The following is a 15,749-nucleotide window of genomic DNA, read 5'->3' as shown; positions in this document are numbered from 1 at the left end:
GGGGGGGCGAGGCTTTAGGGGACCTCTCGTGCGTGCTTTCTCGTGAGCGAAACGAGGAGGACGAACGAAGAAGCGGTGGCCGGTGGTGGGGAGCGAGATATTTATATCAAACTGTGGGGCCGCCGGCCGCATGGGATCCGAATCGCCGTCGCGTCGGGTTTCCTGCTTCATTTGGGGCCGGATCGATCCTGGCCGTCTGTTTCCCAGTGATCGGGCCGTGCTCCGTCGGAGGGTCCAAAGCGTCGATTCCTAATCGGACGGTAGCAGATACATCAGTCGTAGCCGTGTCGTCGTCATCGTCTTCCATGCATGACACGAGGGACTAGCGTTGCAAAATCGACGGATGCCAACCAGTCCTTTCAGCTTTTGGTGTACCGACAAGTTTTTACCATAATGCTAAATAGGATGTAGGATGGTGGCACTCCCATTATCGATACATGTTTAGTTAGTAATCGGAGTGTCAACTGATACTTATATTTGTAATTTTTTAATTTTAAATTATATTTTTACAATTTTTTAATAAAGTAATTTTTTTGAAAAAGGATTCTAGTTCAGTGCGTCCTGCAAGAGTTGTTGAGCGAGCTCGATCTATCAGCGTGAAGTACCTGCTCTCCGTTGTAAAGGGAAGATCGATCACGGCACAACAGAAAAAGTTGAAAGATCACTCGCTATTTTCCACGAGATCTGTGAGCACAGCGCAGTCCATACTCTTCGCCTGGTCAGGATCAGATCATCGACCCGTGCAAAGTAGCGATATGATCGAATTATATCAGTCATGATCACGTATCAAACAGATACTGCTCTGAATGCGCACGAGAAAAGAAAGATCAATGAGATGATAGGCCTCATCAGTAAGGAGATCCCTGCATCGATGACCTACCAAACGCATTGCATTGCGCCATAATTTCTTTCTTCCATTGGCAAGCAGACATGAGATATCAACAGAGGCAGTGCTGCTCCGCATCACAGTTATTTATGCCATCGATTAATCAGTGGGATCAAAGATCATGAATCACATGATCCATGAACCAGCTGGAGAGAAATGTGAGCCTGCAGACCCAAGAACCATGTGATGCGCAACGGTAAGTTGATGTTTCTGTACCAAAGGCGCGAGAAAGGCAGGGAAGCATCGGTATGTCGACCGCATTTCTCCCATGGATCGATGAACCCGTGATCTTGCTCACCTGGTCAGTTTCCTCTAGTTTCTAGATCAAGGGGGGGAGCACTCTCGATTCAGTGACTGCGTATCTGTGAATTCGAAGGTAGACGGTTGCATACCTGACATGAGGCCTCTGTGGAAGGTGGAAGGTCTAATATTGTTTAGGGTAAGTAAATTTAAATTGTAACACAGTCCGTTGAAGTCTTGCTGGTTAGGATACTCGGCTCTCGCCCGAGAGACCCGGGTTTGAGTCCCGGCGTCGGACTTTTTTTAATTAATTTGACTTTTTTTTTATTGTTCACCCTGATGTGTGCCACTTGGTATCTGAAATGTTTCCAAGCAACTCATTCAGGGTTCAGGAAACCAAAACCATCTGGCAATCAGCGAAACCATCTGAAATGTTTTGCCATTGTAGTCAAGGGAGGGAACAGACGAGCTAGATCATTGTTTTGGGAGTTAATTAAGGGTGACCTGATGGCACTTTTTAATGAATTTCATAATGAAATATTGCCTTTCATAATGAAACATTGCCTCTCTTCAGCCTCAATTTTAGAATGATTACTTTGCTACCAAAGTTGAAAGAAGCAACTCAGATCAAACAATATAGACCTATTTGCATACTTACTATGAGCTTCAAGATTTTCACTAATGTAGGACAAAATAGGCTAACTTCTATTACGGATAATTTAATTAGATCATCACAAACTGTCTTTATACCTTGGTGAAATATCATGAAAAGGGTGATTATTTTACATGAGACTATCCATGAGCCGAATCCAAAAAAAAATGAATGGGGTAATCCTTGAACTTGATCTTAAAAAGACGTATGATAAAGTAAAATAGATTTTTCTCCAACAAACTTTAAGGATGAAGGGTTTTTTTTTTTACTTAATGGTGTTCTTGGATAGAACAATTTGTAACGAAAGGAAGTGTGGCACTGAAAGTCAATGATGAGGTTGGGTGTTTCTTTCGAACCAAAAAGAACTAAGACAGGGAGATTATTTATCTCTATTTTTTTAATTTAGTTATAGATATACTTTCTATCCTAATAGCTAGAGCAAAAGGAGACGGCCAAATATATGGTATTGTACCTCATCTAGTGGATAATGGCCTCTCCATATTATAATATGCATATGATACATGTCACATCTTAATTTTTTAATCACGTCATTAAGCATAATCAGGCATCATGAGCATTATAAGCATCAATTTTAGTTGTTAAGTATGGTTGAGTACTTGTTATTTCTAATAGTGGTTTGATCTTTACTATGTATTTTGAAAATAACCAATGTTAGAGTTTTCGCTAATTTAAGTCTCGCGTAGGCGTAGCGTGTGAATCCATTTAAATTGGATTAGAATTCTTGGGCATTAGAGTATCTTGTTTGGAGAAAATAGAGAGAGAGAGAGAGAGAGAGAGGGTTTTGCAGCTATTTGGTATTGTCTCTCTTGCAAGTGAGACCCACCTTTGCTAGTCCACCACCTCACTTCTCCTCCTCAGCTGCAGCAGCACCCCCTCTCTCCGTCACTCACGTTCTAACAGCCAAGGCAGCAGGAGCTCTCCTCTCCCTCTCTCAAACACTCTCTACTCTCCACCAAAAATCCCCCTCAAGATCAAAGAATCAAGGTGTACATGTTATCTCACTGTTTTCCCTATCTCCTAAGCTTTCTATCCACTTAAGAAATTCTTACATGTATAAAGATTTGGAGGAGTTCAATAAATTTTTGTCACCCTTCTTTTTCTGAATTTTCAGCAGTGTGGTCTCCTCTCCTCCAAGCTTTTCCCCTTGTTTCTTCCTCAAATCAACGAACACAAGCCTTGGAAAAGATCTTGGGTAAGTTACTAGGATCTCATAGCAACAATGCATATTTTAGGATGGATGAATTCGAGTTTTGGAGTTGCAAATTGAAGAATAGTGATGCATGTTGTTCTTGATGAAATGGAGCATTTGCGAGATGTTTGGATAAGATGAGCTAGTGAATCGGATTTGTGGAGTGGATAAAATAGGTCTATAACATTTGGTTTAGTGCCTATGCATGTTTAAAAAGTGATTGGAAATTCGACATGCAAGTTGAATCGGTCGGAAAAAAACATCACAAAACATGTTTTCTAAAGGAACCCAGAGGTTCCAGGTCATCACCCGGAGATTCCAGTTGATACTAACCAAAAATATCCTAGGATCCCTACCCGAAGGTTCACCAGGAGATTCCGAGTTCAAACCGGAGCATCCGGATTGTCCTGTTCATCATGCGTTTTTTTGGGTTTACTTTGTTGATAGCTTGTAAATTTCATGATTAATTCGTATGAACCCCAAAAATCATGAAACTAGTTGTGTTAGCTTGATATGAGTATAAATACATGTTAAAAATATTAGAACTCAAGAAAATAATTTTTGAAAATTAATTAATTAATCAATGCGTTTTAGCTTAATTAAATCATAGTTAATTACTATCATGTCCTAAAATTATGAAACTACTTAGAAAATTCATGTTTTGATCAGTACTATCTAGAAAAAATATACTTTGTATTAAAGTGCAGTTTAAATTGTTGAAGTTCATTTAACCTTGATGTCTAATTTAGTTACGGTCCTTTTTAGATAGCCCTTAAATAAATCATTTATACCACGAGCCTATGTGCTTCAATTTGAGTGTTCTTGCAGCATTATGTTTATTACTCAGTACTACATCCCTATTAAAATTTTGTAGCATTTTCGTAGCATCTTTTTCATGCCCATCGTTGCATGCGTTCTTCTTAGTGAATGAACGACCGGAGGGTAACACAAGCGTGATCGAGGGCGATCCGGAAGTTTTTTCCCTTGCTTATGAAGCTGGTCAACAAGGCAAGCATTTAAGCATTTTTATCCCATTATTTTGGATCATATATTATGTCAGTTGATAAGTTATGCTTTATGTATGTTTGCATATCAATGAGTCTTATGACGGGTTTTGGGTTAGTCCTATTTGTTGCATTACCCTCTCTTGATATTGTTTATCGCTTGATCCTTTATAATCTGGGTTGTTCATATCACATAATGGTCTACTTAAAAAGAATGTGTTATGCTTAGCATGACATATGTCCTCGGTAGAAGTCGAGCAATGGTTTGAACATCGTTCGTGAGCTTAGGGCTTAATTTATATCACAAAGATAATGATAGTGGAGGATATTGAAGTCAGTGAGAATGATACGAGATTTAAACAAGCAATAGGGATGGCTCAACAAGAGAGTCTCGGACACTATAGGCCCGCTTGAATCGATTATGCATCGTCTGTTGTTGCCGCTAGCTCTATCACTTTTTGTACTTACCACATGTCAATATAATGGTAAGATAAGTCAAATACCTTTTGCAGTTGTGACCTTTTGGCTTGTGGGCTTATGGAGTCGTGGGCATAATAGGCTTGTAGAGGTAACATTGAAAATGTGTTATGGCATAATAAGCTTCTAGAGTTTGCTTGAGGAGTAGTTCTAGCTACCTTCACACATTTAGGTGTAACTAGGGTGCTCCGGGAGTAGCCCTAGTAATTCTCTACACCTATAGGTGCATGTTTAAATGGTCGGGGCTCAATCGGAAAAGGTTGACACAGGTACCCCTCGTGTGCACTTTAGCGGGTGGCACAAGCCGAATGGTCCTCGTGTCGTGTGAGTAAAGATGTACCCCTGCAGGGTGTAAGAACAATTTAAATTGTCACGCTCTCGGTCATGAGCATGCTATTGTCCATCCGTATCAATCGCATAGTTTCGTTATTAGGATGTTGTGATGGACTGTTGGGACATAGCTGTTGATGTTGATGAAGAGTTGGTATGGTACAAGTTACAACTTTGTTATGTTGATGATATCAGGATACAATATTGTTTTGGTTAGGTGTAGATGCTTACACTTGAGTACAAATCGCTTTTGCATATGAAGTTACTTAACCTTTATGACTAAGTCCTTGCTAATTACCCATATGCATTCTCCTTAGAGTCAGGCTATTTATAAGTGTCTATTATGGATTAAGTCTTGCGAGTACCTTCGTAATCACGTGTTTTATTTGCTTTTCAGGTGAGAAAGATTTAGTTTTTGGCTACTTTATGCTCGTCGATGTTGGCGACAGGTAGGAGTAGTGCCATTCTACTCGTGTGTTGTTATTTCAGGGTGGCGCCTTAGGGAAAATGGCGCTACCTATTTTTTGTCGCCATGTAACTTATTCCGTTGCGTAGCTACTCTAGCACATGTTCGGGTTATGTATTTTGTTGTAAATAATCTACTTAAAGACTTGTAACTTAATTTAATTACGTGTTCTTTATTATATCTTGTAATGATGTGCTTATTGTAAAGATGTGTGTTCTGGTCCTGAAAGTAAACACATGTTGGGACTACCGGAATGGTATTTCAACTAATCATTATGGGCGTGATTATGGAAAATGATCATCCTAATGATTAGCTCAAATACTATTTGAACGGTTTCTTACAGCGTAGGATCAGAGCTTGGCTTAATAAAGTAGCAAAAAAAATACTTAGGATGGGATAATAAAACATGTCAACCTCATTAAGACAATACACTAAAGTTTATCTTTAGTTCTGAAGTGTTTGCTCTATTTTATTTCTCATCTTATCTTAGAGCTTTTCGTACCTCTACTTGTTAATATTCTGCTTAAATATGATCTCTAACTCATCTCTTTCTTAATGGGTTAAGGATGGTCGCTCTTACGTTGGTGATGGTTACTTGTGCCAAGGGTGTGGAAGGTTTTCCCGCACTCCTCCACTAGATGCTTTAGTGTGTGAACTTCACCTATACGCCGGAGTACGCGGTGTATGCTCGAGGAGTTGGGCCAGATTTGGGGACCACCTGGCGACCGTAGACATTCGGGCGATAATTATCGAAGGTGGGGGCAATCCCCACTACTCTGAGGCAGTTGGAACTTCGGAAGAAATGGCGGTCCAAGCTATGGTGTACAAGGCAATGACTGCCCTTCGTGATGAGCTGCCCATTCTGCATGGATGATTGTTAATCTATTTTCCAATTCGGGGCAACAACGTCAACAACTTCGAAGATGCCCCATATGCGGCCCCTCTAAATGAGCATTGTATGGTAGAGTTGGTTCGCTCCTTGGATCGATCCTACTGTTACGTAGTGGCTGAGCTTTGAGAGACGCAAAGGCGCTACAACAGGCTGCAGCACACGATGGAACCACATGTGCGATGCGGATTGGTGAACCGCAAGGTGTTGTATGGAGAGAACCATATGACACCGTATGGCATGGCGCCTTAGACACACCGCTTTCCAGTGGTGTAGGGAACACGGGTACCTCGTCCCTGTGGCCGAGGTGTGAGGGTATCCAATGGATTGCAAGTGTCGTAGTTCCACCACTCGGGCTACATGAGGGAAATGTTGTTAGGCGAGTCATAGCCTCTCACTCACCCCGATGCCATTGACGACACGGGCTCCCCCTAACATCATATCTTGGATGAATTTCTAGAGAACTTTGTTTGGGATCCATATCGTAGGTGGTTTTAAGTCGGTGGATTTAAGAATTATGTAATATGGTGTAATTTCTTTTCGCGAAACTTTTGGACGATTAAAAATTAGTTATATTATGCCCTATGTATGAGACTCATATGATGTACCTTTGTGTTGTATGAGTATTATGACTATTTAATATGTCTTTTAATTCTGTCGATTCTATTTATTATGCTGTCATTTTACTCATGTTGTATCGACACAATCGACGACAAAGGTAAGAAGATAAGGGACACGCTTCGATAGCGGTTAATATCGGAGACTCAACTAGTGCGAGGTAGGAGCCTGGTGTGTCCCGTACAATGATGGTACAAAAAGTGAATACGTTAGCAATAATGTATGAACATCCACTATACAATGGTAGTTATGGTCGTCTACTTATGTGGCGATACATGGGGTATCCCGTAAGGCGAAGGTATGGGAAGTGAATACGTTGGCAACAATGTACGAAATGTCGCTTGTGCGGTGAGTTGCACAACCACCGTTCACGTGAAAAACATTTCTTTCTCGTGCGAAGGGTGATGATTGTGATTTTTATGTTTGTTTGGGGAGTTTTATTTCCTATCTCTCATTTTGCACGCAACCAGTTATCATGGGCTTTAAGGATCCCAACCGCATTCTTGTTGTTTATCCATTCCTTGCTGTCCTAAATTCCTTTTTGTTATCTTACTTATCAAGATCTTGTCATCACTAATCTTGGAATTGATGGCAGGATGAGGACCTGCGGCAATTCGGGTGATCTTCCTGAGGATTCAAACGAGAACAATCCTATGCCACCTTCGCCACCAAGCATGGAAGATGTGCTCTTGAAAAGCGAGCAAAATCGCCAAGCGCAAACCACTTTGCTTGAGGCACTCGTGCGCAATATGGCCCCTTAAGGAGGAGGAGGAGGAGTCGGGCGTCGTCACGACTACTTGGATTTTCTCCGCACTAGTCCTCCCACATTCACACGTGTCGAGGACCCTCTCGATGTGGACCATTGGCTTCGCACCATCGAGCAAAAGCTCGCTCTCCATTGGTGTGAGGACCACGAGAAGGCCTTCTTTGCCGCACATCAACTCCAAGGCGCGGCCGGTGCGTGGTGGACGAACTATCTTGCCATGCACGCTGCTGATCATCTCGTCTCATGGGTGAAGTTCTGCCAAGCCTTCCACGATTATCACATTCCGAAGGGGATGATGAAAATAAAGAAGCGGGGTTCCTGGACCTCCAGCAGAGGGACAAGTTAGTCATGGAGTATATGCAGGTGTTCAACCACCTTGCCCAATATGCATCGGAAGAAGTCAACACTGACGAGAGGAAGCAATATCGTTTCGTGAGCGGTCTCTCATCCAAGATGCAAGACCGATTCTCCGCACTTGAGTTTGCCAACTTCAACAAGTTGGTGAGCATGTCCCTCACAGTCGAACATAAGCTGAAGAACCACCAGGAGGAGAAAAAAACGTAAGAGGGTCCCGCCACCTTCTGTGGGCGGAAGTTATCAACGTTCGCGAACGTAGAGTCAACCTCCTCCATCTCATATGGCAACTTTAGCTTCTCCACAACCAATGTGGGTAGCACAACATCCATCCCCCTCCTCTCAAGGAAAGACTGCAAGGCCTGCAAGATCCTAGGGAAGTGTGATTTGTGGTCTCGGTGGTCTATTTTACAATTGCAGGCGTGTCGGGCATTTCGCTCGGGATTACCGATTCCCGAAGCCAGGAGTCGTGGTGGCCTCTCTAATACCATCACTACCAGTGCAACCCTCTCAACAGGCATCTAAGGCTACCCAAGTTCCCAAGCATGGCCAGGTGAACCACATCACCACTGAAGGAGCTTAAGAGGACGATGGTGTGCTTATGGGTATGCTACTTGTAAACTCTCAACCCACCATCGTACTTTTTGATTTTAGAGCATATCATTCGTTCATCAAGGTGGATTATGTCTTGCATCATAATCTTGTCACCCAGCCACTTTCCACATAGATGCGCCTGGTGTAGAAATGCAAGCTGATCAAATAGTTCCGGTGGTAAAGATTCTCATTGCTAAGGTCTCTTTTCTTGCAAACTTGATCTTGATTGACACTAGAGGGATACATATCATCTTAGAAATGAATTGGTTAACCAAAAATTGTGCTCTTATTGATTGTGCATGGAAGATCATCTCTCTCATAAATTCGGTCGGTATCCAGATACCCCTCCACCTAGGAGAGGGTGGTCCCCATCTTTATGCTTTGAAGGGTGCTGCAACCACGGACTTTTGGAATATCCCCGTGGTTTGCGAGTACCTAGATGTTTTTCCTAAGGAATTACCAGGGATGCCGCCCAACCGGGATGTTGAATTTGTTATCAAATTCGCACTCGGAACGGCTCCGGTGTTGTTATTTTGGGGTGGCTCCTTAGGGCAAATGACGCTACCCATCTTTTATCGTCATGTAACTTATTCCGCTGCATAGCTACTCTAGCAAATGTTTGAGTTATGTATTTTGTTATAAAGTTTAATCTATTTAAAGACTTGTAACTTAATTTAATTACTCATTCTTTATTATGTCTTGTGATGATGTGCTTTTTGTAAAGGTGTGTGTTCCGATCCTAGAAGTAAAGACATACCCGGACTACCAGAATGGTATTCCGATTAATAATTGTGGGCGTGATTATGGAAAATGATTGTCCTAATGATTAGCTCGAATACTATTTGAACGGTTCCTTACAATGCCATACTCTTTATGAAACATGATCTTGAATAGCAAAAAATATGAAGCTCTTGTTATGTGTTTTTGAGCAATTATCTGGTCTTAAGATCAACTTTCATAAAAGTGGATTATTCTGTTATGGAGAGGCAAAAGACTATGAAGATGAACACACGCAGTTGTTTGGTTTTACAATGGGGGACTATCCTTTTAGGTACTTGGGAATATCGATGCATTATAGGAAGATTAGCAACAAAGATTGGAAAGTAATAGAAGACAATTTTGAAAAGAATTGAACAGTTAGAAGGGCTAGCATCTATCCTATGGTGGGAGGCTAGTAACTGATTAATTTTGTTCTTAGCAGTCTAGCTATGTTTATATTATCCTTTTTTAAGTACCAAAAGGGGTTCTAAAGAAATTAGATTCCTATCGCTCCATTCTTTTCTAGAAAGGGAATGATCATAAGAAAAAGTATAGATTAGTGAAATGGAATATTCTGTGTAGACCAAATGATCAAGGAGGTTTAGGAATCCAAGACCTAGGAATCCAAAATAAATGTCTACTAAGTGATTATTCAAACTGATAAATGATGATGGGCAATGGCAATGATTGCTTAGAAAAAAATATCTAGGCAATGAAACGATGACTCAAGTGGAGAGAAAAAACCATGTGATTCACAATTTTAGACTGGATTAATGAATGTCAAAGATATGTTCCTTTTCTATGAGAAATTTAGATTACATAATGGAAAACAAATATGTTTTTAAGAGGATAAATGGTTATGTTCTATCACTTTGAGTGAGCGGTTTTCCATCTTATACAATGTTGCCATCAGAAAAAATGTCACTGTGGTTGATGTCCTTAGCTATGAACCGATTAATGTTCCCTTTCGCCGATACTTAGTGGGTAATAGATTGGAAGCATGGAATCGTTTGATAGCTAGGATTGGAAATATTGAGCTAGATGATGAACCGGATAGTTTTAGCTGGTCTCTACACCAAAATGGACAATTTTTGATTCAAACTATGTACAAGGTTGTACTAAATGATGACATTATACCGAACAATAGATTGCTATAGAGCTTGCGCCTTCTTTTAAAGATTAAGATCTTCCTATGGTTTTTTTTCTTATGGAGAGGGGTCATTCTTACATAAGATAATTTAATCAAGAGAAATTGGCATGGAAATGAAAGATTTGTTTTTGTAATTGCAATGAGACGATACAACACCTTTTCTTTGATTGTTTTTCCTTTTTGCAAAGTTTGTATGGAGAATCATTCACGTTTCCTTTGGTCTACAACCTCCAACCAATGCTATTAATATATTCAGTTCTTGGCTTGGGGGAATAGAGAAAGGGCTAAAGAGACAAAGTTTGGTTGGAGCTGCTGCACTTTGCTGGTCTATATGGCTCAGCCGAAATGAATTGGTGTTTGACAAGGTACCAAAACATATTTTTATGTAAGTCATATACAAGAGCACATACTGGATACGGCCGGCTTTGGGCACTTTTTCAGAAAGAGGAAGGTTAGGACCGAATGATGTAGGCAAATCGTCGTTTGGAGACCACCACGATGGACACTTTCGTTAAGTTCGATTGGCGGTTTAGTAATAGATCAATTGTTTGAGATGAACTTGTCTGTTTCTTTACATTTCCGTTTTCATATAATAGTTTGTTGGCTCATGGGTGGACGGAGTATTTGCCTGAGCATGCACTTTTGTAATAATGAACGATAGTATATATCATTGGATGTAGAGGCCGAGATATTTTTATTTATTTAATGAAATAAGCTCTCTTAATCTAAAAAATATTATAGTATCATCTACAATGTATATTTTTCAGAATTTTTTATAAATATTTTGATAGTGTTTTGAATTTTAAGATCAATAGAACGCAACATTCTTTTGATTTTTTAACATACCTCCTGTTGTAAGGGTGACATCTTTATTTTTTAAAAGTGTCGCCCATTGAAAGAATGATAATAATTTATTTTTATAATTTTCAAACGGCTATCTAGTTTTACAATTTTTTATTTTTGAAATAAAAAATCGAAACAGGCAGGCAGACAGGAGGCCATTAGGCCTTTATGTGATGTTGGACTCACATAGGAAGCCATTAGGCCACCCTCTGAGTCCTTCTACTCATTCTTTTTTTCAAGAGGAAATTTAATGCTTCTACCTTTTCTCACTATAAATAGCTAAACCTCTATATGTTGATGCACCACTCATTTCTTATATCTCTTAAGTGCAATATCTTTCTCAGCTCCATCAAGCCTACCAAAGAAATATTGGGGGATTTTCATCCCTCAAGGTATCGAACTACAGATGTGCTTCTGTGGTGACCGTTGCAGGCTCCACGAGTTGCAGGACGTCTCATACACCTATGGGCTGCTCTTCTTCATGTGTGCCAATTACCAATATAACAAGTCTCAACATGGAACATATGAGTATCCACCTGTATAGCAACAAATATCAGCCACATCTTTGCCGATTTCGCACCCTGTTTTATTAACCGCTCATCTTGTTCTATTTGTTCAGTCTCCTCCACCGCTTTGTGATTTTATTCAATGGCTCAACAATGAGCAAAATGATGAACAGAAGCAGTGGGTCGACATGAGCATGAGGTGGAGAAGGGAAGTTTACGCGCGTCGGGAGTACGAGCAACAACAAGAGGAACTTCACCTAAAGCGGCAGGAAGAAGAGCGCATGAGGAAGGAGGCGCACGACCATACCGTGGCTCAGGCTCGGGAGGCTAAGAGGGCAAGGAAGTAGGAGAGAGCCCACCGTGCTAAGGCAGCAGGTCCGGATATTCTCTAAAAGGGAAAATATCCTAGATGCACTCAGTAGAGAGTATCTAATGTAACCCGACATACTTCCACTCACTAAGGCATGTTATGATTAGGAGCGGTGCACTAATAAGTAGGTCTTTGTGCAAACCGTACATGTCACCTTCTTTTCCTCGTTGTGTCGTCGTGGTTACAGTCTTATGTAATGTTTTCCACCATATGTTTAATCTTATGTTTGTCGCCATTCGCAACCTCATACCTGCGTAATATATTGCGAGTGTTTCACATATACAATTTGTTCACAAATATTGATTTTTTATTCTCCAAAAATTACGTAACCTACTCCAAATTGTTGCTTCCTCAGTATACCGTTTTCACTACTCTTCAACCTTTTTAATTCCAAATTTTGTAAATTCCCTATTTTAAATTTTAACAAAAAAACACAAAATTTTGCAATTTTTAGCAAAAAAAACATGTCATTACCGCCCCCTCAGATGGCGGCTAGGCTACTAACCGCCCTCCCAGACCCTACCTGCCCCCTGAGAGGGTGGTTAGCACCCTTGCCGCCCTTTGAGGGGGCGGTTAGGCCACCCGCCCTCCCAGGGGGCGGTAAGCAGGCCTAATCGCCCTCTCAGAGGACTGCAGCCTTCTCAGGGGGCTACAGGCGTCTAGTTTTGTAATTTTTTTCACGAAAAATCTATTTATTTAAATTTTTAATCAAAAAATATATAAAAAAAACTCTCGAAATCGTATGTGTTACTCCATAACTCTTCGTACTAATAAATAGACATTATAAAGTAAGTCATTTTTTCACCTCATAATCTAGAGTGGCAGATAATTTTATAAATTATTACATTACATTAGAGGAATACTTGTGAATTTTCTCAAATTTTTTGGAATTTTTGTGAGGACTTAAAAATTACTAGAAGAATAGTATATGTATTTATACGTGTATTTAGTAGTCAAAACGTATGCTCACGCTATGTGAGATTATATCTTCAATCTTATTTAAAACTGTGTTAGTACATATTCAAGTGAGTATATGTAGATGTAAGTGGGGTGTGTATACGTAAGTATATGTTTATCTGACTTATACTTTTTTGTTCAAAAAAAGAGCGGGTGTGTGTTAAAAAAAAAAGAGCGGGTGTGTGTTCAACTGATCTACAAGGATAACGTATGACAACGACTGTTGACCACATGACAGCTTAATTGTGCAAGCAGGTACTTAGTAATGACTGTGCGACGGCATAAGCGCGAAGGCACATCGGATAATAGTACCAGGGATGACAAACCGGCGGATAACACACCTGACGAATAAGGGGCCAGAGAAGCTTTTAGCTTGATCGCGAGTTACCATTCTGCCATTGATAGGAATTTGCTGCTCGTTCGCAGTACCCTAGATATGTTTAGGTATTTTTTTCCTTACGAATTTGTAGATGTTTTAGTGCATGTGTATGGTGGTACGAGTGTATATATATTTATAAGTGGTATTGGTTTTTAAAAAATAGTAAAAGGTTAATAGAGATGTGTGACAGTGAGAGTTAACACATCGATCAGACGGTAAGGAGATTCGAGAGAGAGCGAATTGATCATGGTACTTTGGCCACCTTGCTTTTAACTTTTATATAAGATGCTACAGTCTACAATGTTGGAGCATCGTAGTTAAGGAGGAGACCATATTACGGTATATTTTTAAATTGATGATTTGCTACTTAAAAAATAAACTATTTAATTATGATATTATTCATATCAATAAAATATAAGATTTATCTGAATCAATAGAGGTGTGTGACAATGAGAGTTAACATCATCGATCGCGGTAAGGAGATTCGAGAGAAAGCGAATTGATCATGGTACCAACCTTGGCCGCCTTGCTTTTAACTTTTATATAAGATGCTACAGCCTACAATGTTGGAGCATGTAGTTAAGGAGGATACATATTGCGGTATGTTTTTAAATTAATGATTTGCTACTTAAAAAATTAATTATTTAATTATGATATCACTCATATCAATAAAATATAAAACTTATCTGAGTCAATAATTATAAATCAAAATGATAAAAAAAAACAAAACCACTTTTTGGTGTGACCTTCTTCATTGCTCAACGGCCTCTCTGTTTCGGCTGCTACTTTCCGTTGCCGTGTTAGCATGCCTTCCATTTGTCTATCTTTCAAAATATATCTAGCTGCAGTGCTGCACGACTGCCTCAGAGTCAGAGTAGTAGCACTTAGCCATATTGGTCGGTTGCGTTTATATATGTATCGCATATTCGCATTAACTAATTACTCGTCGCTGCTTCTTGCTTGCACAGCATGATAGAGGTTTTATAACGAACTGCCAAGAGACCGTGCTTATTTCATTTAATAAAGTATAAGTTCACAAGCAAGAGACCTTGCGACTGAGTTGGCAAAATTCATTCATGCGGTTAACAACACGAAAATTTCGTTAGGATGTGTGAAGGTATGTTTTATCAGAATTATCTATTTATATTGAGATTTATGTTGAAAGGCTAGATGAAAAAATAATTATAAGTATATAAGAATAATCAACATATGAATAAGTATTAAATGAAAATGATAGATGATTGAGATACATATGTGTGCAAAGGTAGGTGGAGTTGCGAAAGTATATGTACGCAAGTGTAAGTGGAGTTTTATTTCCCATGCCGTTAAATACGCATGCACGGGACGGAGGCCGATGATGGTCAGGCTCCGGCAGAGAGTTTCAGAGGAACGCCCGACCGGGGGGCGCGGTGGTCATCCATGACGCGATCACGCGAAGGAACGCGCACCACACCCCGCTCGCCGGCCGCACCGCACATACGGATCGACAGCCAGGCCCGGTGAAGCGGTGGTCTGCATGCTGGTGGCCGGTGGGAGACCCCGGTGGAGCAGAGCTCCACATTAACTGAGCCCAGCCCATCCCGGCGCGCCGAAGGAACGAACCAGTCAAACCGGGCACGCCGAGACCGAACGCGCATGCCGACACGCCGTGGCATGCAGCATGGCACGCGCTCATCACCCATGCATGCAAGATGCAACCACGGCGCCGGCCGCCGGTGCGCTCACGTTCCCTGACCCCTCTCTTGACGCGCCCAGGCCATCTAGCTACCGCACGCAGCACTCTGAGTCTCTGGCTGCACGCACGTACCCTCCGCTGGATCTGCAACGACCAAACGAAACAGGCGGATGAATTTCAAGTCGCTATTCGGCTGCACCACTCTACTCCTGGCCCTGCACTGTAAGGTACGCCGTGTACGAGAGAAGCATACGGAGATAGGACAAGGGTATTACCACGACTCGTACGGCTCGATCCCATACGCTGCCACGTCCTTACTCTTCCGGTGCAGGCACCGGCCTGCAGCGTTGAGCATGGCAAGACATGGCCTCGCGCTCACATGGCCGGCCGGATCCATGCTGCTAACATGTAGTACAATAATAACGCGTATGCATAGATGGATCTGCGAGCTACTTCAAAACAACTCGCTGGATGGATCGTCCGTCCTATTCAAGAGCAGGCACCGCAAGCGCAAGCACGCCGCACCGTCGTCTCTGCAGTTCTGCTTCGGCGCCACCCAAGGCCCGGCCGTCACAAGAACTGGTCATTCTTTCGTCCCGTCGGCAACCAACCCGGCCAATGCCA

The sequence above is a fragment of the Phragmites australis genome, chromosome 5, assembly GCF_958298935.1.
Source record: "Phragmites australis chromosome 5, lpPhrAust1.1, whole genome shotgun sequence".
In the NCBI taxonomy this organism is placed as follows: Eukaryota; Viridiplantae; Streptophyta; class Magnoliopsida; order Poales; family Poaceae; genus Phragmites; species Phragmites australis.
Note: the sequence above shows the minus strand (reverse complement) of the source record.